Raw genomic sequence first — 21,269 nt, forward strand, 5'->3', positions numbered from 1 at the left:
TGATTAATTCGAAAGACATTTTTATTATTAAATTAATTAAAAAAATATCATATATAATTAAATGACATATAAAAAGACTTATTTATAAACAAATTAAAGATTGAAGATTATCTCTAACTTAATTATATTTATTTAACTATTTTAATTAATTAAAAAATATATCTAGATAACTAAATGACATATAAAATGAATTGTAATTTTTTTTGAAAATTAAAATTGATAAACTTACCCCTAATATTATTACATAGAAAGTACCTAATATTATTACATAAAAAATACCAATAAATTCCTATATAGAAAATAGCAATAGATTCCTATATTTAAGAAATCTGGTTATATATATATATATTATTGTTCCTTAAAAAAATATTATTTTATTATTTTTTCAATTTTACGGATATGTGAAAAAATTCTTTGTTCATTTTCTTTATATTTTATTTTATATAATTAATACCATTATGAACTTAAAACAACATTTAAATATTTTTAAGCATATTGGAAACCCTAACCAACAACATTAATATTTATAAACAGATTGGAAAACCTGGGTCCTGCGTATCATTCTTAAAATCTGACGTTCCAGTCTAGGTGACGTAGCCCACTTTAAGGAGGAGATACAAAATAATAAACTAGATGCAGGCGAGTCCACGCCAAAACCAAAACTAGCATATGTCGAGATTGTTGAATTTTGAAGCAATACAGAAATGTTTTAACCCGCGGATAATTTCAAGAAAAATTGCAATAAACGGGACAACTCTTCGAGGGAATATATTAAAGGTTACAGTAGGATTAACAGAGAAGAACCCGGCCTACAGACACATCACCAATAACAACAATCAATTGATCAGATGGAGTATAATTCAAGAATCACATAACAATAGTAGATAACAGGGAGATAGTGTCGACAGTCGGTGTCACCGCATCATCCCAATTAATTGATTGATTGATCTATGGGTATACAGATTACCCTGGCTATCTTTAGAGTTGGCTTCCTTCGAATGTCTGGCCGAATTGCCAGTTTGAAGGAGCGGCATGATATGAAACAACTGTCCGGCCATCGCTGGTTGTGACCTGGAACGAAAAGCTCTGTCCGTTTAGGTAGGAATTGCTTTGCCAGTTCTGTCCCCATCGCGTGACATGGCCTGCCAACCAGTCCTTGACCCTTTTATGGAAACGGCGTGGACATCTCCAGCTCCTCTAACATTGGTGATGAGCACGAGGTTGAAGTATGAGTGGCCATTCACGGTGAAACGAATTCCTCTCTTCCTCAAGCAGTCGACCCTGCATTGTCAGCCTCTATGAAATTAATAGAGATCAGAAAGAAAGACTCAGAAAATTATCAGTTTCGCACGCGAAATTTAATTCAATTACTTGAGGAAATGTTGGACAAATGAATTACCTTCTGTACAGGATGGGCACTATCCCACTCCTGTACTTAGCGATCTTCAGATAAGCGGGCTCCGCCATGTCTAAGTGCTGTACCGGTGGACTGCACCATCCACCGTTGTCGTTGGGGAGGGCGTTCTTTGGCGGGCAGAAGTTGCTGGCCGTGACGGTTACCGTGCCTGGCAAACACCACTGGGGCTGGTCGTCGCATTATTTGGAATGCTTTAAGAAAGCATTTCAACATATACTTAAGTTAAAAGATTAAAAATTTGATGATATGGGAAATATTTTAAAATTTAAATTTAATTGAATATATTATCTAAGATATATATATTTTTTTTCAAGTTTCTTTGTTTTAGAGTGCACTATGATGATGGGGTTTACTTATAAGGAACTCATACACTCTTACATTTTTTTCTAAGGAAAGAGATACCCCACTCCCATCACCCCTCGATTATGTTTTGAAGCACTATCAAAGCAATGAATATGAAGTGTTGGGCTTTAATACAAATATAAAATTGTTTCTTAGGGAAATACATCTATCAAGCTCCCTTATGAGCATGAATGGTCACAAAGAAAGCTTCAGAGCAAGGAATTTGAGGAAAATATTTCCTTATTGCTTGAGGAAAATATTTCCTTATCCTCGCCTTTTCAATTTCATCCTTCATGTGAGAATAATACTTAATATGGGATTTCTCAAACCATAATTTAGAAAATAATGAGAGAACATTTGAAGCTACATAGGGAAGGGGGAGTTTATGTTCATGGAAAATAAATTTGTTGCGAGCTAACAAATTTTAGAGCAAATAAATTTTGGAAAATCTACCATTTTTTAATCAGAATGAGAATTTCTAGAGAATTAGTAACTTTGATCAGATAGACTACCATTATTACACTATATACAACTATTTCATAAATGCCAAAATGGGCCAGTTAACACATGTCTCTAAAGACTTTATCCCATGCAGTTAGGGAAACAAGCAGTTCAACAAACCACTCAAGCTAAGATCCATTGACACTCAACACAAAAGAGGCATTCAATGCAATGGGGACCATTGCTTCCTAAGGGGGAAGCACTGGTCCAGGTGGATATTTCTAGCCACCCGCCTATTCCACTTGGACCCCCACCATTGTTTCTTTGAATTTCCTTAATTGTAGCACAATTTACTATTTTTGGAAATTTTTAGGGTCTTGAACTTCCGAAGTCATTTTGAGACTTTAAACGATGTTTTTTATTTTGAAAATCATCGAATATATATGTCTAACGAGGTATCATACGCATCAAACAAAGATCGTATGCCAAAGTTACGACCTTGGGAAGTTGATGTACCAATTTACCCCAATGTGGGTCATACCTTTTTTGACGCTTCATCTCCTAGGGTTAGGTCTTTGGATGTTTACAGTTTTCCATTGTTTCTCAATAATAAATAGGCCTTTGAGCCTCACTGTAACATAGTTCAGAAGGTATTTAGTTGCCACATCTCTTCTCCAAGATAAGCTACCATTGCTTGAGCTAATTTATTTCTTTCTTGGTGCATGACACATCTTTAAGCAACAAAGCCTTCTCACCTTGTCCCTTCAGCTTCCCCCTACTTTGGACCAAGGAGATCTCCTCTTCATAGTGCATGACACAATAAAAATGAATAGTGGAAGCCTTCCTATGCAAGTGATGAGTTTGACTCCAGCCTCTTAATCAAGCCTCCTTCTTTCAACTCTCTCAGAGGCCTATCATGAGCAGATCATTCGAGGGGCTAGGTAGCGATAACACAATGCTTTTAACACTAGTTTCTCTTTTTCATGAATGATTTTCATAGGCATGAGTGCCTTCTTAGCATGACAAGGTAATGCACAAAGCATATAGTAAGGAGAAATTATAAAGAAACACCTATAGAGAAGAAGAACAAAAGAGAGCTATGATGGACACATGAAGTAGATCATGGATGAAGATTGAAAGAAGACATTGCACGATGACTCAGAGGATTCCAAATCTCATCCAGGACCCTTTGGAGGGTGAAGATAGAAACCATGCAGATCTTCCATGAAGATGAAGCAAATATTAGATCTACTACCAAGAATGCAAGATGAAGCAACGAGGAAGACAACTTGGCATTGCCATGTCATCACGAAGTCCATGTCATCATTGTCAAGTTGTAACTTGCATAAGTGTCATCATAATGGTTAATGTGTGTCCCTGTGTCATGCCACTTCATGTGGAATGCAATGATGTAATTATTAAAGGGAAAAGGACAAAATGTAAGGTGTGGAATTCCAAAGGTCACATGTGGAATATGAAGAGTCACATAGTCATATATGGAAAAAACAGTTGTATAGAAGTCCAAAAGTCATATAGAGAATTCCAAAAATCATTCACAAGTTCAAGATTTGCATAGAATTCCAAATGTCATAATAGAAGTCTAAGAGTCATGAGGGTAACTCAAGAGTCATGGGGATATGAAAGGTCATTCCCCTTGTTATAAAAGAAACCTCATAAATCAAGCAAGGGCATTTTGGGGGCTTAATATTTGGAAAGCTATTCTTGTCTTCTCTACTTGGCATAAGAGAAAAAATCTATTCTTTGGAGAAGCAAGAAGTGACTTAATGTTCCACTACTAGAATTAGTGTCTCATCATTTTAATTGTGTACTTGGATTTTTCACCTAATTGAAATTTAATGAGCCAACAAATTTTATGCATTTATCACAAATGTTTTAGGACTATTCTTCGGATGCTTATGATATATGTTGTGGTCATATGTACTGGAGAAATTGAACTATTTTGGTGGCTTTAACACTCATCTTGTTGAATGTATGTTTCTTCCGCTTTAACAATCCTTATGTGAACTATTTTTCTAGCGAATATTTTAACGCTCTCGTGTGTCTCTCTTGTGTTAGTACTATTACTTCCTTCCAAAGAATCACTATCATCTCCCACTCGTGAAGGTCTCCTTTTACACGCTACAATCAATGTTTCATAATGTCAACTTACTTGCTTATTCAAGGTCTATGTATATGATCTCTTATGTTATTCGTTGAAACCAAGGTGAACCTTTGTGTTATGGTGGTCATGCCAATACTCTAGATGGGGCTCCTTCTCCAATAAATGTGAGGTCTAATTAGGACTTCACATCGGTGAGACCCTGTATATGTTGGTAGTATCCAACACCATCAACATTCTGGAGCTAGAAGAAGGGCTAAATGGAAAGTTGTGCCCATTGAGTCTATTTGAATCTCTTATCTTCAATGGCTCTTTCCCAAATTCATAATCCCATATTGTTTTTCTAACCTATCTCCTGGTAAACTTTCCATCTCCATGGAAACTGTTCATGTCTTTTCTCAATTCAAGTTTAATGTCAAGTGTGGTACATTTTTATTCAAGCAAATAAATGATTTTATTGGGTTTTGTAAATCTCATGAAATTAATGATGAAGATGTTGTTTATTATTTTCATCCTCACTCTTGAAGGTGGTGTTAATCAATGGTTTCATAACTTTCCATATGCCTCTATTCATTCTTTTCATCAATTTCTCAAGGAGCTTCATCGCTCTTTTGATATGTATGATTACCTAGATGTTTATAAAAGAATCAATGATGAAACTTGATGAATCAGTTGAGGATTTTGTTAACAAATTCCTTCACTAATGTTGTGAGTTTCCTGAAGAGGATATGGATTGGGATTTCTTTAAGCAAAAGTTTGAACATCTAGTTTGGATTTCTTTGAATGAGTGTGAATCTAAACCCCAAGATGTTTTTGTGTCCCCAAATTTTGTAAACTATGAGACGCCTGCAATTTCAGAGGAGGAACCTACCATTCATTTTTTTCCTTTTCCTCCTCCTTTTCAAGTACCAATTTGGGTTCTTCCATATGATAATGTTGAAGTTGGGAAATCTACAAATCAGATCATTGATCTGCCTCTTCAACCTTCATCTATTTCTATTGATCTAAGTCTAACGGAGAAAACTTTGGAATGGTTCATATAGCTTAAGATGAAGGCTAATCCTATGATGTTTCAAGATGATATCAACACACATAACCCCAATATTGAATCTGACTTTGATTCTTATCCTTCTCTACCACCTCGTTCTCATAACCCCTTACTCCTTGATTTGTCTGATTTTCAATTTTTCAAACTAAACAGTGATCAGGAGCAAGATAGTCACATTTCATAGGTAGAGGAGAAGGAAATTTAGGATTCTTTTTATCTTTCTTCTCCTTTTCAAAATCCTACATGTTAAGATAATGTTCTCCCATTCTTGGCTAACTTTGAATCTAGCAATCTTAGTTATGAATCAAATGAAATTGTTTTAACTAACCAATCAAAAGTCTTGGACAACCTTCATTATTTCGATCCTAACTCCATTATTTTATGTAAATATGATGGTTCCCAAGTGCACCTTTTTATCTTTCAGTCTCTTAAGATTTTTTTTTTCAGAGATCTACATCTTGAATATAATTTGGTAAAAAGAAGATGTTCTTATTGGAACTTCATGTTCACCTTACTATCCCTTATGTTCCTCCTTTTGTAAGGCATTAATTTGTGATGGAGATACTCCATCTATTGAGTTAGGTTTTGAGTTGACATAGCGTAGTGAGATCATCCGTGATCAAGTAGAAGGTAATGAAGTCATTGAGTATCCATTTTATTCCCTATCATTTCTAGTCTTGCATGAAGAAAATTTGTTTATCCAGGTTACTCATGATATTTATCCAATCTATTCATCCTTAGTTGTGCAATTAGAAGAAGTTTATAACTTGGGTAATCTATTTGTTGAAGATGTAAGTTCTGATCAAATACGTGATGCATATGGTTTCTGTTTGGATAGTAGTGATCCAGCTGTAATTTTGATGGTAGATGTACACACACCATGCATGATCTGATCCAATCTTCAAAATGTAATTTTGCAATTCTTGAAAATTTTGGGACTCACCAAAAAGTCGAGGATCTTCACCCTTGATTGATGGCTATGTCAGGTCCTCGCATATATGGTAAGCCCCCCAGATGAAATTAGATTTGGATTTTCTCACAAAATTCTTTCCTTTGCATTGTTTTACTTGATGTAAATTCCTCCTTGAAATTTGTGTGGTATTTCGGGTATAACTTGGCAAGATTTCAAGATTTTTCTTCCTGTCAGATTTAGAATTATGTTTCAATGGATAATTCCTTATGAAATCTCTTATATCAAACTTACGTTTGAAATGCATACTTCTGATAGATATACAAAGTTGTGAAGTTGATCATTCTGAAGATTATAATTAGCCGAAGGACTCATACCTATCACATTCTTTTAAAAGTAACAAACTCCTAGTATTTCTTATGAATATTTGAATGCTAATCATTTTCTTCATGGAACTAGATATCCTCTTCAGTATTAATGAATGTTTGTTTTATTTGTTGAATTAAGTTCCTCTTTTTCATCCACTACATCTCGACTAGTTTAATATGTTTTCCATATTGGCATTCCTTCTTAATGATTATGATATCAGTCTAGTTTGTAGCTAGTTACAAGTAGATGGTTTGTCATATTAAACATATGAGGAATATTATTATTTCATTCAAATCATTTGTAGGTTTCTTCAAACCGATCTATCTTTGATGTCTCCTAACCAAGAATCTTATGCCTCAATCAGTCCATTTGATCATGGTTCTTGTTCTAACAACTATCATTCAACTCATCATTTTACCACTAGTGTACCTATTGATGGTTGTTTTACATCAACTGATATTTATGGTTTATCATCTCAATATTTAGGCACTTGTCAAGTAGTTGAGGCATTTCATCCTCTACTAATGGTTATATCAGGCCCTCGCTATCATGACAAGATTTCTCAATATGATCAAATTTGTTTTCCCTCACAAGATTATCATCCTAATTCCACATCATTAATTCAAAATTCTTTCTCCCAAGGATTACATGATCTTCAAGGGGATTTGTTTGAATTTCATGATCCAATCTATCATCAGTTAGAATCATCTTACTTAGCAAGACCATTCGTTAGAAGCAAGTTCTGATCTCTCTTGATCATGTTTTCTAATCAAGATAATAAAAGTGCAGGGAAATTCATAGGGATCCACCAAGGTTTGTATGATTATGGTTTTCATCCAGAGGGTAAGGTGGCAGGTTGGGTAGAGACAAGTGATATGAAATATCTTTCTTCCTTTAGCAAAGACCTTTTATCTTTTGTGCAAGATATTAAGGTTCTTATCTTTCCTTTCGCACATTATTTTATAGCGGCTTTAATCTATCATATCATTATGATTACAAGTCATGGGGGCTTCACTCAATGAACCTCTGGCATAACACGTGCGTTCGTGTAATACTAAAAAATACCCTTAATTTGACTACATATTGGAGAATATCTCTGACAATCACATTATTTATCCTTCTGACAATAAGAACCTAGTATATCTTCCTAATTTAAAAAACCCCTACTTTCACTAGATATTGTAGGTATCTATTTTTTCATTAAATTTTTTTATACCCCTTTATATTTTTTCATTAACTTTGAGCTCCATTTTTTATACCTGCAATTATAAAAACCCCTTACCCCCTATGATATGCTCAATATATTATGTCATTTTTTCCCCAATATATATCCCCCAATATGAATGCATGTGGTATGGTATTGCTAACCGAGTGAAGCCCCCATGTTACAAGTCATGAACAACAATGGCTTCATTGGAAATCTCATTACACTTAGCCTTGACCTTCTAGCTAGTTAGGTTAAGAGTAGGCTTAGTTGCATTTAATATCCCTTGCATTGCATCCAACCTTATCCTACTCTCCATCGAGTCTCTACATTTTCCTGTTTTCTATTGTATATTTTACACATTTTTTACGTCTCGCCTCCATTTTCTTTGTTCTTTTGGTTTTGTTTCATTGCTTTATCATGTATTTTATATTTTCATATTGTTCAATAAGACTTTGCATGAAATATGCTCTTGTTTGTCTCAAAAGAGAATGTGGCAAACTTGAAAAGGGAAATTGTGATGGTGAACAATGTTTTTCTAATCTGTTACCTCTTATTTATCTAGCTCTACATATCTTTAAAGTAAACGATGTCTGAATGGAAAATGTGATGCACTCGAATAGAAAGCCTTTGGTCAAGCTATAAATCCATATCTATTCTCAGATCATCATTCCTAGACTTGACATTTTAAGTAAATAATGTTTCTCTTGCTAATCCAATTGAGTAGAGAAACATAAGGGGAAAATCAATTAGTGAGAAAAGCAACATCAGAAGTCTATATACCTATCTCTGAAGGAGCAACCTCTCCTACTCTCAATAAGTTGATATCCCTCTTCCGCCTATGAAACAAATATGGACCTAAGCATAGTTCTATAAATAAAATAAATAGAGGGTGAAAGAAGAGAAATGCTTCTTGCACAGAGAGGTGAAATAAGTAACTTCATCGGGCTGCTGTTTAGGTTCATTGACAATGAAGCGATGCTTGTGTTCATGTAGTGACTCCATGGGGGTACTATTTAGGCTAACTGACAATGGAACAACACCAGAGATGGAAAAGTCATACTTTGATTATCTTAAAATCATAGTTATATATTACCCTTTCCTAGATTGAAATAATTGTGATTTGGAAAGCCTTAATATCTGTTCAATAGAGTAAGGTAATAAAGGGGAATATATCTCTAACCAGTTAAGTAGAGAAGCCAAGGTAATCTTCAAGATGAATCAATACTTCTTGAAAGACTGAGACCTTGCACTTAGAGAATTAAACATAAACAATGAAGCTAGAGTTTTACGAGTGTGTCACCAAGTGTTGACGCTATGATCAACACCCTCCAAAATTTTTCCTACACTTAAATTTTGGAGGATACTCTAGATATTACAATCTGTTGTTCCATAATCCCCTCATAGTTGATTTATTTTTTGTGATATGTTCAAGTCTTCTTCATAGGTTTTACTTGTCAAAGTCACCTGCTCACACATGCATAGTCCTAGTTGAACTCATGAGTGCACTTTCTTTATGTAATCTTAAACAAGAATATCATTGTCCATCAAGTAAATGCTTCTGAAATGTTCAACTCATGTCAATAGTAAGTGAACATGTCTTTTGACAATATCCCTCACCTTGCTTCTGTTTGTACTTTTATTTTGGTGAGTTTTCTCAACTGCCGTCTTTTACAAACTTTCGTTTCCATAAGTGTCAATTTAACATTTGTTGCTGTTGTTTTGAATTTTTTTCACATTAATAACTGATGTTTTCATGTTATCTTCACTCTGGCATGTGTTAGTTTCACAGTCATTTGCATTTTGAAAGTTTCGTCGTCATGCTTTCCTCTTGATCAATGCAAGTTGTAAAGGTATTAACCCTTTTACTAGGTGATGATCATTCGTGACCCTCATTGACATATTGTTTCCTCCCATACTTGTGCACTAAGTCATTTCTATGGTGTCCTCCCTCTCTTAGTGCATTAGTATGTCCTAGGATAAGTGACCTATCCTTTTTCTACCTCCCTCAGTAAATAGAGCATTCTAGATGAACGAGCAACCATTGTTGGAGAGAATTTCACCCTTTCAAGCCTAAGCGCACTTGAAACACTCAGTGAAAAAGTGCACTTCAAAATACCAAGGACCGTTTGAGCACACTTCGGAAGAACAAGGACCTTCTCTCCCTTCAAAAGCGCACTTCAGAACAATGAAGTTCACTTCGAAATAACAAGGTGCACTTCGAAACAACGAAGCACACTTCGGAACAATTAAGCACACTTCAAAACAACAAAGAACACTTCGAAACAACAAGGTGCACTTCGTAACAACAAATAGCACTTCAGAAGAATGAATCATACTCTGGAAAAGAAAGGATCCTCTATCTCTTAAAAAGTAGACGGCGAAGTCTTGAATCACAAAGCCTTCATCCTTCCATCTTTCCTTAGGATGCATGGAACATACTTGAAGCATGAAGCCTTCATCCTTCCCTATTCTATTAGGTAACATGACACAATATTGAATTACGATGCCCTCATCATTACCTCTTCCGTTACAATGGATGGTGTAGTCTTCAAGCACAAAGCCTTCAACCTTCTCTCTTCCCCTATGCACTATCCGCTTAAGCCTTTCTTAGACCCTTCTTCTTCGGCACATGGCATAGTAGAAAATGTTGAAGGAGGCCTCCTCTCAGCCCTTGACAAGTCAAACTACACTTTTCAAGTCTTCCTTAAGCAGCAAAGCCTTCCCACCTTGTCCCTTAAGCTTCCCCACTGTTGGGTGCAGGAATTGCACTTAAGCAACTCCTCAACACTTAATTGTCAACCTGGGGGATCTGTAAACTTATAGACGAAGCACATGCAATGCCAGAGATGGTATGAACCTTTCTAATGTAAATTCCTACCTTCTTAAGTGGAAACTTGCATAATCGAATTGGAAAGAGTAAAAGGCAACTGAATCATCAAAGTAATCTAGTGTTGGAACAAGAAAGAATGCATTTGCAAAGGGATCAAAATAAGAAGACAATCACTCCAACTGATCAATGTTTAATCATTGAGTATATTCTTATATTTCTCTTTAGTAGAGCACTTTAGCAGTCTCATAAAGTGGGCCCTTAAACCTGCTTTCTTAAATATTTCCTTCTTGCACTAGTCAGTCCTGCACTTATCACAATCTGCTTGCACTAGTGCAGGCACAAAGATTTATGCGAGAGGTATAAGTTGTGTCTTACCAAAGATTCTTGACTTCATGCAAGGGCTTGAACCTCAAGGGTTTTGAGCACTCGGATCCTGTGACAAGAAACTATTTCTTGCACCTTAGCAGAGTTCCTTGCACTTTGTTATCATTTCTCAAAATAAGTGTTGACTATTGCAAATGAAACTTAATTGCAAAAATAATTTACACATGTAGATGTTTCCAATCTTAACTATATGTAAAATAAAAGTAAATAGCCATACTTAGAAACAACCACTAAAGAATCAAACTACCATCTGCATATATATATTACTTAGGAGAATGGAAAAGAAACGTTGCATGAGAGAGACTAGAAATACTTGCTGCAACACACCAACGTGCACTGGTGCAGGTTCATTTCTATTGCTTGGACCAGGCGAGGAAAACCAACTGAAATAAATTGCATGAAAGGAAATTGCAGGAAAGGATTAATCACACCAATGTGCACTAGTGCAGGTTCATTTCTCCTTCTTGGACCAGGTGGGGAAAATCAATTGAAATAAATTGCATGAAAGGAAATTGCAGGAAAGGATTAATCACACCAACGTGCACTGGTGCAGGTTCATTTCTCCTGCTTGGACAAGGTGGGGAAAATCAACTTAAACAAATTGCATGGAAGAAAATTGTAGGAAAGTAAATCTAACTAATTCACACGACGGATCTGCTCACGCTTTGGCAAGAATATATGTGCATGGAAATAGAATTCAATTAAATTAGACTTTGACATTAAGAACACATAAATAAATACAAAACCAAAAATAGGATAAATGAGTTGGGTTGGCTGGGCCCTAGCCAACCAGATTGTTTCCCATCTAAGAAATGACGCTACTCAGTAATTCAGATCAGACTCATTGGCTTAAACGAACAGATAAGATTTGAAAAGCATGAGGCGAAGCTCCTTCTTTCTATTAATTCACAAAGGCAAAGTACATCATGGAATACAGAGTCCCAAATTTGGGTGATAACAAAAATATACAATACACTTGGAACACAGTGCGGTTATCTCCTCTATCTGCCAATCCCCTAATTCTATTTACATTCTATTATTTATAGATCATCGGCCTAAGGCCGTAACTACTAAAATTAGTACAGGCCATTCGGTCAACTGTTTACATAACAAAATGTAGATTTTAGCCTCTCGACTTTTAAATATAGATGATTGAACTTGCTAGCCGTGGGCCAAATCTTTAGCTTTTGTTCAAGCAATCTATAACTTTAGTCTTGTCTTTGGCTACCATTGGCTGATCTGGTCTTCGTGGCCTATGATGCAAAAAACATGGTGGTGGTTAGGGAAGTGTGTATCTGTTGTGTGGATTCACTGCGCTAGAAATAGTGCGAGATCCGATCCTGCACTTAAATCAGCAGTCACGTTAAGTGGCTTTATTTACCAAGTATTTATCAGAGATAAGGATAAGTTACAAAAGTGCATTAAAAGTAAGAAATATGAATTAAATAATTAATTAAATGCTAAATTGAAATAAAATATGAAAAATAAAGTACATGTGAAATATATCACCATGCTTGGACTAGTGTAAGATGAGGGTATGTGAAAAGGGTAAAACATAGGTAAATAGTTGTGGTTTATAAAGGGAAAAAGGACAAGAATGGGGACAATTTAGGGGACTAACATCCTCCCATCCCTAAGTTGTTGTGTGTCCTCACACAAATTTTTACCTGCTTCAAAAAACCTCAAAAATTTGGGTGCTTCACTTCAATCCTGTACTGTAATATTGATGTCGACCTGCACTATCTTGGACTTCTTCTCTTTGATCTTCAATTTCTTTGTCACCTTCTTGAGACGCTTAAAACACTGTGAAGCTCGATACTTCCACACCCTAACTTCTCTTTTCTACCTCTTGACCTCTGCGGTCAATTCTTCCTTACTATGTTGCTTATCATCCTACTCTTTAACCATAAGCTCTTCTAAATCCCGAACTTGGCGTTCCAGCTCAGCTATATGACTACTAAGATGAGAGACTTGTGTCTTCGACTCATTGGGTGGAGGCATTTTAGTACCCTGTGCCTCCTTCTCTTTAACTGCTGTGGCAAGGGATTCAGTACCCAGTGCTTCCTTCTCTTTAACAATTGTGGCAGGGGATTCAATACCTTGTTGAAATGGGGACTACACCATATCAGCATCCGACCCTTCAACCAAATCCTTGCTTGCACTTTATTCTTCTTTCTTCTTCCGAGTTTTCCAGATAAAATTAGCCAGCAAGGAATCATCTTCAATTTCTTCAAATTCTATTTCTTTGGAGTGGACCGCCACATCCACAAGGACCGACAAATTATTCCCTTCAAAGGCACTTGCATGCACTGGAGAGATAGTCTAAGGGGAGGGGTTCTTCTCAATAGAGGTGTTGGTTGCCTTCTCTGTCGGAGATGGGGCGTCCTCTTCCACTGTCTCTATGGGTCTATTTCCTATTGTACCAGTGCAATAATAACCTCCCACATTGTTTTTAATCGGACCCCTGCTTGTACTTGGACTAGCAGGGTCCTTTGTCCTTTTCCCGGTGGGTGTCTCTTTGTGTAACTGCTCTAATAATGCTGCCCAGGTCATGCCTTTAGCTTCCAACTCCTTCTTGACCAAGATCTTGATTAACCCGTGATGGTAATTTTGGTCACCCTAGTCTTCTTGTATAGTTTGCATGCCCTTGGCCATCCTCTCTAAACTCCTGAGCAAGAAGTGGGGGAAATTGATTTTCCACTGGAGGTGTCGGCCCACTTCGAAATGTAGCAATATTCTGAAATGGTAAACAAATGTGAAGGAATAGCATCCCTCGCAAGTCAAAAAATTCTGCAAAATATAAAGGAGATCTCACCATTGATCCAGTAGGGCGTTGCGGGGGATGTCATTCTTCCAATTCACCTATATTTTCTTGTCAACGACGAATTGGCACCACTGCTTATTCTCTAACTTATGATTCTTGAACCATTGGTTGCCAATGTTCTCTAATCCTGTTGCCTCTGTGATGAATTATTCTGTGACCTTGAACCTCAAGGGGCCAATTTTGACTCGGTCGTCCTTAAAATCTTGACAAATTGCAGGGCCACCTCCCTGTCGTGCTCATCAAACCTCTGTAAAAACTGAAGAAACCCTGATTCCTGCAATAGTGAAAGACTATTGCAATATTCAACGGTTTTCTCTACTTTCCTGAGGGATGACGACTCACTTCTAACGGGCGACATCGTCGCTTAAGATCTATGAAAAATCCACTCTCTTCTGCATGAAACAATGAGGTAGATGGATTCTTATAGATAGGGGCCCAACCATCCACTGCCCTTTTCCAATTCACTAGCCAATCATTTAAGTTATCACTTAATACATCCCTTAAATCGCCATGGACGTGTAGCATCCTTTGAAAAGTGTGCTGGATGGATTAGAGGTACTTTGTGGTGGTGATTTAATGGCTGGGTAAGGTAATGATTTCAAATGGAGGGCATAATGGATCATTTCGCAAGGGGTGTAATCATAGCCAAACAATGGTTACATACTCCACATCATCTTCATAATTCATTAAAAAAAAATACCTTTAGCATTCATTAAAATGATCACGATTTCTAACCATAAACACTTTGTACTTAAATAATTTTCTCCTTAATTAATACATGATAACATAAAGTACTTAACGATTGAATGAAAAGACTTCTTTTAAATTTTCATAATAACCACTTCTTTATGACGCATTCTATATTGCATGGAAAGAATAAAATGCATTATAAATCTGACAGGGTGCATGCTTGCATCGCCTATACTGCGCTGCTCTGCTTGCACTACTGTATATTGTAACGTACTTGCACTAGTTCAAGGAGAAAATCTGCTGAAGAAAAAATAGGAAATTTTGGTAGAACATAGGCTGGACTTTAACATGATTTTCCCAATCATATGAAAGGTTTTCTTCACCATTTCTTTGATGTTTCTGAGCACATCCTTTTGCTATTTCTACACTGGATCCTACAATAAGCTCATGGGGGAACAAAGAAGTGGGGAAAAGGGAAAAAAAATATTCAGAATGGGAAGGAAGTTTATGACATGGATTCTAGGAACAATACCATTAAGAGGGTGTAAATGGAAGTGGGATAGGGAAAAAAATTCAAGGGATAAAAGTGGGATTTACGAAATGGATAGGGTGAATTTGGAAGAATATGGGAAGGTAATCATTCTGGGGTTGAAGAAGAAAATTGATGGGGAATTACGAAAATGGGATATGAAGAAAGGAAGAAAATTTTCTGGAAAGTCTGCCTGCACTGGTGAAAGAAAAAAAAATACTGCAACGAGAATTAAATGTTACTTGAATGGAAATATCCATGCTAGTTACCCCGAACTTGTGTAAGGGCTAGTTTTGCTGAACCTACTTCTTCTTTGTGGCAGCTAGCACATATAAAGATTAAGCAACATTCTCCTTTTATTAGAAAATTTTGATCTTCCAACCAGCAAGTTGGTTTTCAGGTTGATCCTTCTGCAATCATGTCAACAAACTGATTTTCATAATTACAGGAAAATATATATATATATATATATATATATATATATATATATATATATATATATATATATATATTATTTTATTTTTCATTTTTTTTTAGAAGAAGAAGAGTTCATGTTTTCAACAGGTTGGTATTACCATCCATCACTACCATCCCAAATTGTTGTTGGACTTGCTGTGTAAAATCCTTCTTGGCAAGTGGCTAAAAATATTTCTTTAATCTATGTCCATTCACCAAGAACACTAAGCTCTGTCCATCAATAGTTTTAATCTCTACTACTCCATTCTCAAATACTCGGACCACCTCATAAGGTCCCATCCAGTGTGTATGTAATTTCCCTTTGAAATATTTAAATCTAGAATCATAAAGAAGTACCCAATCACCTGGGTGAAACTTCTTTTTCTGAATAGACTTGTCATGCCACCTTTTGCGTTGTTGCTGAATCAATATGTTCTGCTGAACAACATCCCTTCGAAATTCATCCAGCTCACTCAATTGAAGGAGATGTTGTTTTTGTGCTTCGCAGAGATCTTGCCCCAAATGAACTGCAGTTCTGAAGGTTTTGATCTGGAATTTGATTGGCAACATGATTTGTTTGCCATATACCAGCTCATATGGTGTATGTCATGTGCTATTTCTCGAAGTAGTTTGGTACGCCCACAAAGCTTCCGGTAATCTTTCAACCCAATCCTTCCAATAGATATTGACTATTTTTGTGATGATGGATTCAATGAATTTGTTTGTGGATTCCACCTAGCCATTTTCTTGTGGGTGATATGGTGTAGATTTCCTATGTTGGATCTTATATTGCTCCATCACACCCTGTACTAGATTAGAAATAAAATACAGATCATTGTCAGAAACAATCTCTCTAGGCACAACATATCTAGTAAAAATTTCAGTAAAAAGGAAATCAACAACAACCCTTTTTGTAGCAAAGGAAACAACTTTAGCTTCTACCCATTTTGTAACAAAATCTGTACAAACCAAAATATGCTTTTTACTTAATGAAGTTGGATTTATTGGCCCTATAAAATAAATAGCCCATTTTTCAAAAGGCTCAATCATAACTTGGGGGCATAAAGGCATCTCATTGGTTTGATTAGTCTAGCCCATTCACTGAAAACTATCACACCAGCTAACATACTGTTTGGCATCCTTAAACAAGGAAGGCCAAAAGTAGCTAGCGCACAATACCTTATATGGAGTCCGCTTATCAACAAAGTGGCCTCCACAAGGTTCATCATGGGTAGATTTTAAAATTTCAAACGCTTCTTCCTCTCTTACACATCTACGGATAATCAAATTTGGACCAGTGTAAAAGATATCTCCTTGAATCCAGGAGTATGTAGCACTTTTCTGAATAATATTCCACTTTTTGCGAGTGGACAAGTGGGGTGGTGTCTTTCCAGTGACTAAATAGTTAGCAATGTTAGCAAACCATGGGGAGTCTGTTGACATAGCAAAAAGATGTTCGTTAGGAAAATCATCATTAATAGGAGTTACTTCACCAGGATTATTCAATCTTGAAAGAAAATCTGCTACCACATTAGATTTTCCTGGTCTATCAACAATAGTAATATTAAATTCCTGCAACAATAACAACCACCTAGTCACTCTACAGCTAGTCAATGGTTTATTCATCAAATATTTAATTGCAGAATGGCTAGTATGTACAAAGACTTCATACCCTTTAATATAGTGCTTGAACTTGTTAATTGCAAAAATCACAACTAAAAACTCTTTATCTGTAACTGTATAATTTAATTCAGCGGGAGACAAATTATTCTAATAAAATAGATGGCATAGGATTTCTTGTTTTCCTTCTATCCTAAAGCTGTGCCAATAACCAAATCTGAAGCATCAAAGGAAATGTGAAAAGGTAGGGACCAGTTTGGACCTCTCAAAACTGGTGCTTGTACTAACTTTTCCTTCAATGTTTCAAAGGACTGTTGGCAAGTGTTGGACCAAGAAAACTCACTATCCTTAGCTAGAAGTCAGAAAAGAGTGGTAGCTATTCTAGAATTTTTTTCAATGAATCTACTATAGTAACCAGCATGTCCTAAAAAACCTCTTACTTCCCTTTGAGTCTTGGGTGCAGAAAGACGCAGAATGATCTCAATCTTAGCTGGCTCAACCTGGATACCTTTATCAGAAATAAGATGGCCAAGCACCACTCCTGCCTTGCACATTAACCTGCATTTCTTGTCACTCAAGGCAAGATGGGCTTCTTGGCAGCGAAGAAGTACTTTTTCCAGATTTTTGAGAGCCTCCTGAAAAGAGTCACCAAACATAGAAAAGTCATCCATATAAATTTCTACACATTCTAGATCAGCAAAAATAGCCAAGACTACCCTTTGAAAGGTAGCCAGGGCATTACATAAACCAAAGGGGAGAACTATATAAGAAAATGTTCCCCAAGGACATGTAAAAGTAGTTTCGTTGTGATCTTTAAGTGCAATTTGTATCTGGTTGTAACCATTGAAGCCATCAAACAAGGAAAAGTATTTCTTTCCTGCAAGGGTATCAAGCACCTGGTCAATAAAAGGAAGAGGAAAGTAATATTTGAGAGTGGCTTTGTTTAATTCTTGATAGTCAATACAAATACGCCATCTCCCATCTTTCTTAGGAACCAACACTAATGGAGAGACCCATTGACTGTTAGAAATAGGATAGATGAAACCAACATCTAAAAGTTTTTGTAATTCTTCCTTCACAACATATTTCAGAGTTGGATTCATATGCCTTTGGGGCTGTCGGACGGGTCGAGATCCTTCCTGAATGTAAATACGATGTGTACAGGCTTTAGGAGGAATTCCTTTCATATCCTCATAACCCCATGCAAAGGCACCAAGATGGTTCTGCAACAAGTTTACAAGCTACTGTTGATGATATGAGTCTAGATTTAAACTAATATGCAAGGGTTTATCAAGGCTAATCTCAACAAGAGTATTATCAAGCTCAAGAACACTCAAGGGGGTGGTCAAAGGAAGCGGTACAGAAGAATGAGAATCATGATTCTCTTGAAAATTGAGGCTGAAAATTTGGCTTGATGGCTCAAAATTAGGCATAATGTCTAGATTATTTAGGAAATCTTGAATCTCATCTTCTTGTGAAGACCCAGTATAATGATGTATAAGAGAAATGCACTGAGTCTCCTCATCACTGTTTTGATCCAACCAAAAGGTATCTCAGATGTCCTGAATGGATCTGGCAGGAGGATACAAAGTAACTTTCTTCCTAGAACATGCATGAAAAATATACATGTCACCAGAATAACATCCAATATATGCATCAGCTGTAGCAAGCCATGGTCGACCCAGGATCAAGGGATGTCCTCCTACTGGGTTCTTTGGCTGAAGCACAATGAAATTAGTGGGATATTTCCAAGAATCTAATGTAACGATCACATCATCCAATACTCCTTCTCGCTTGATTTTAGATCTATCTTCCAATTCAAGCACAGTGGGAGTAGGACAAAGATGAGATAACCGAAGTTGATCCATGGTTTTTTTATTCATGACATTAATGGCTACCCCCAGGTCTATAAGAACATTAGAGACAAGGACATCACCAATCTAAACTGAGACAATAGGGTTTCTGGGATCAATATATTTCTCCATAGACACACATCCTGTCATCAACTCTACTGCCCTACAAACGAATTGAATGGTTTGGGGTTCTAATCTCTTCCTCCTTGGTTTCTTGAGACAAAGTTCCTTAATGATCTTAGTACAAATGGGGATCTCTTTAATGGCCTAAAACAAAGGTACCTTAATAAAAAGGTTCCTGAGTTCAGAAACCAAGCTAGTCTCAGAAATAGGCTCACTTCTTTCCACAACTAGCCTTTCTGGAAAGGGAGGCTGGTTGGAAGAGGATGGTAAGGATTCAGAAGGTAAGGGAATGGGCTACTTGGTGACAACTTCCATAGAATGGTTAGGAGTCTCCTCCTCTCCTTTCTCTTCAATAATCACCATAGGGTGCTTCTGGTTTTCCGAAGTTACAGTCCTCCCCGATCTCAATTGGATATCATGAACCCCAACTAGAATAGACTGGTACTCAAATGGTAAAGGTAGGTTTGTTACATAAATCATTTGCACCACTTTATTATTATTAGGATTGGGTACAGGTTGAGCAGGCAACTGAGGAGGTCAAAACGGTGGGGGTAAAGGAAAAAGTGGAGTAGACTGACTCTGAGGTAAATATGGCTGAGGCATTGGATAGGGTGTATATGTAGGTGGATATGACTGCATAGGTGGCTGGTAGGAATACTGAAGATGATTTGGCCCTCTCCAACCTTGTTTCCATGGTGGAGAAGGCTGGCCGTGCTGAAATTGATTCCCATATTGCCACTGCTGAGAATGATTATTGTTAGGATAAGAATATGCATGTACATTATAACTAAAATAGTGTGGAGAGAATTCAGGAGCCATACCTGCACTTACCTGAGGCCAATTCCTTTCAGCTCCCATGGCATATAAGTATTCAGCTTCGGGCTGTTCCCCTTTTATTATAGCTTTAAGTCTTGGTATAGAGGGACACTTTTCTGTGGTATGGTCTTCTGCATAAATAGCACACTTGTTAGTTTCCTTCAAATTAAGAGGAAACTCTTTAGGAGGATGCTTATCGAGCTACATTTAGGACATAAAATACATAATGACTCTTGCTCCTTTATAAGTTTTTGCTGAAATTTCAAAGAGTCTAACGGTTTTCTAACAATATTCATTATTTCAATCTTCATATTTTCCATTTTATTTTCTAGTCCAATAATCATAGCATCAATAGATTCAGTTTTTCTGTTTCTACTCCGAATTCCTCTACCGGATCTATACTGATTCCTTGAAAATTTCCTGCACAAATCACAGATCTGATCAAAAGTTTTATGAGAAATATCACCTTGTCCTAACAGGTTCAAATTATTTCTAGCACCATCAATAAGTCCACACAAGAACAAAGTTCTAATAGTACCAGAATCAAACTTAAGCTTCGACCTTTGTAAAATATATAGAAATCTTTCTAAGTAATCCTCAAGAGTTTCATCATCATTCTGCACAATTGTAAATATTTCATCTTGCATGTCTCGAGTTTTGCAATATTCTTGATATTTTGACAAAAACACTCTCTTCATCTGATCCCAAGAAGTTATGGTGTTCCCTCCTAGCCCCATAAACTAGCACAAAGCTGAGTCTTTGAGAGTAGCAGGAAACAATCTCAACTTCTGAGCTTCAGTTGAATAGTCATAACTTCTACACAAAATATCAAAGTTGAATAAAAAAGAGTCAGGATCTTCATGAAATTTACCATGGAAATGAGGAAGAGCTAATGATGGAATATTCTTCATCTGTGAAATAGTATCGGGATCCACAATTGGAAACTCAAAAGTGGATTGTTCCTCATTTACCCAGTTTTTGCCAGTTCCTTTCGCATGATCTTCACGATCTGCCATTGTTTCCCCTTCACGTGAACCACTCTCAATAGGCTGAGAAGATTGACTACTAGTAGTCTCCTCCTTCCCCTCTTTGGGCTAAACCACACCTAAGCTACTGTCACCAGTGTCTAGGTGGATTGTTCCTGCGTGATGGGTTTGAATTTTGGACCTCCTACTTGCAGGAGAAGACCCAATATGTTTTTTTTTTTTTTTTAAAGCACACTGCAGAAAAAGATGAAAGAAAACTTACCCCTATTACATCAAACAGAAAATTCTCACCAAATCAAATTGCC

General features: G+C 36.6%; 1 pseudogene; it reads right to left on the reverse strand.

Moving 5' to 3' along the window:
- Positions 1-978: 978 nt before the first annotated feature.
- On the reverse strand, positions 979-20,994 carry LOC149160877 (expansin-A10-like; annotated as a pseudogene).
- Between the last annotated feature and the right edge of the window lie 275 nt (positions 20,995-21,269).

The sequence above is a fragment of the Pinus tabuliformis genome, chromosome 5_2, assembly GCF_031772625.1.
Source record: "Pinus tabuliformis cultivar Carrire ecotype Pingquan chromosome 5_2, CPIR1, whole genome shotgun sequence".
Classification (NCBI taxonomy): Eukaryota; Viridiplantae; Streptophyta; class Pinopsida; order Pinales; family Pinaceae; genus Pinus; species Pinus tabuliformis.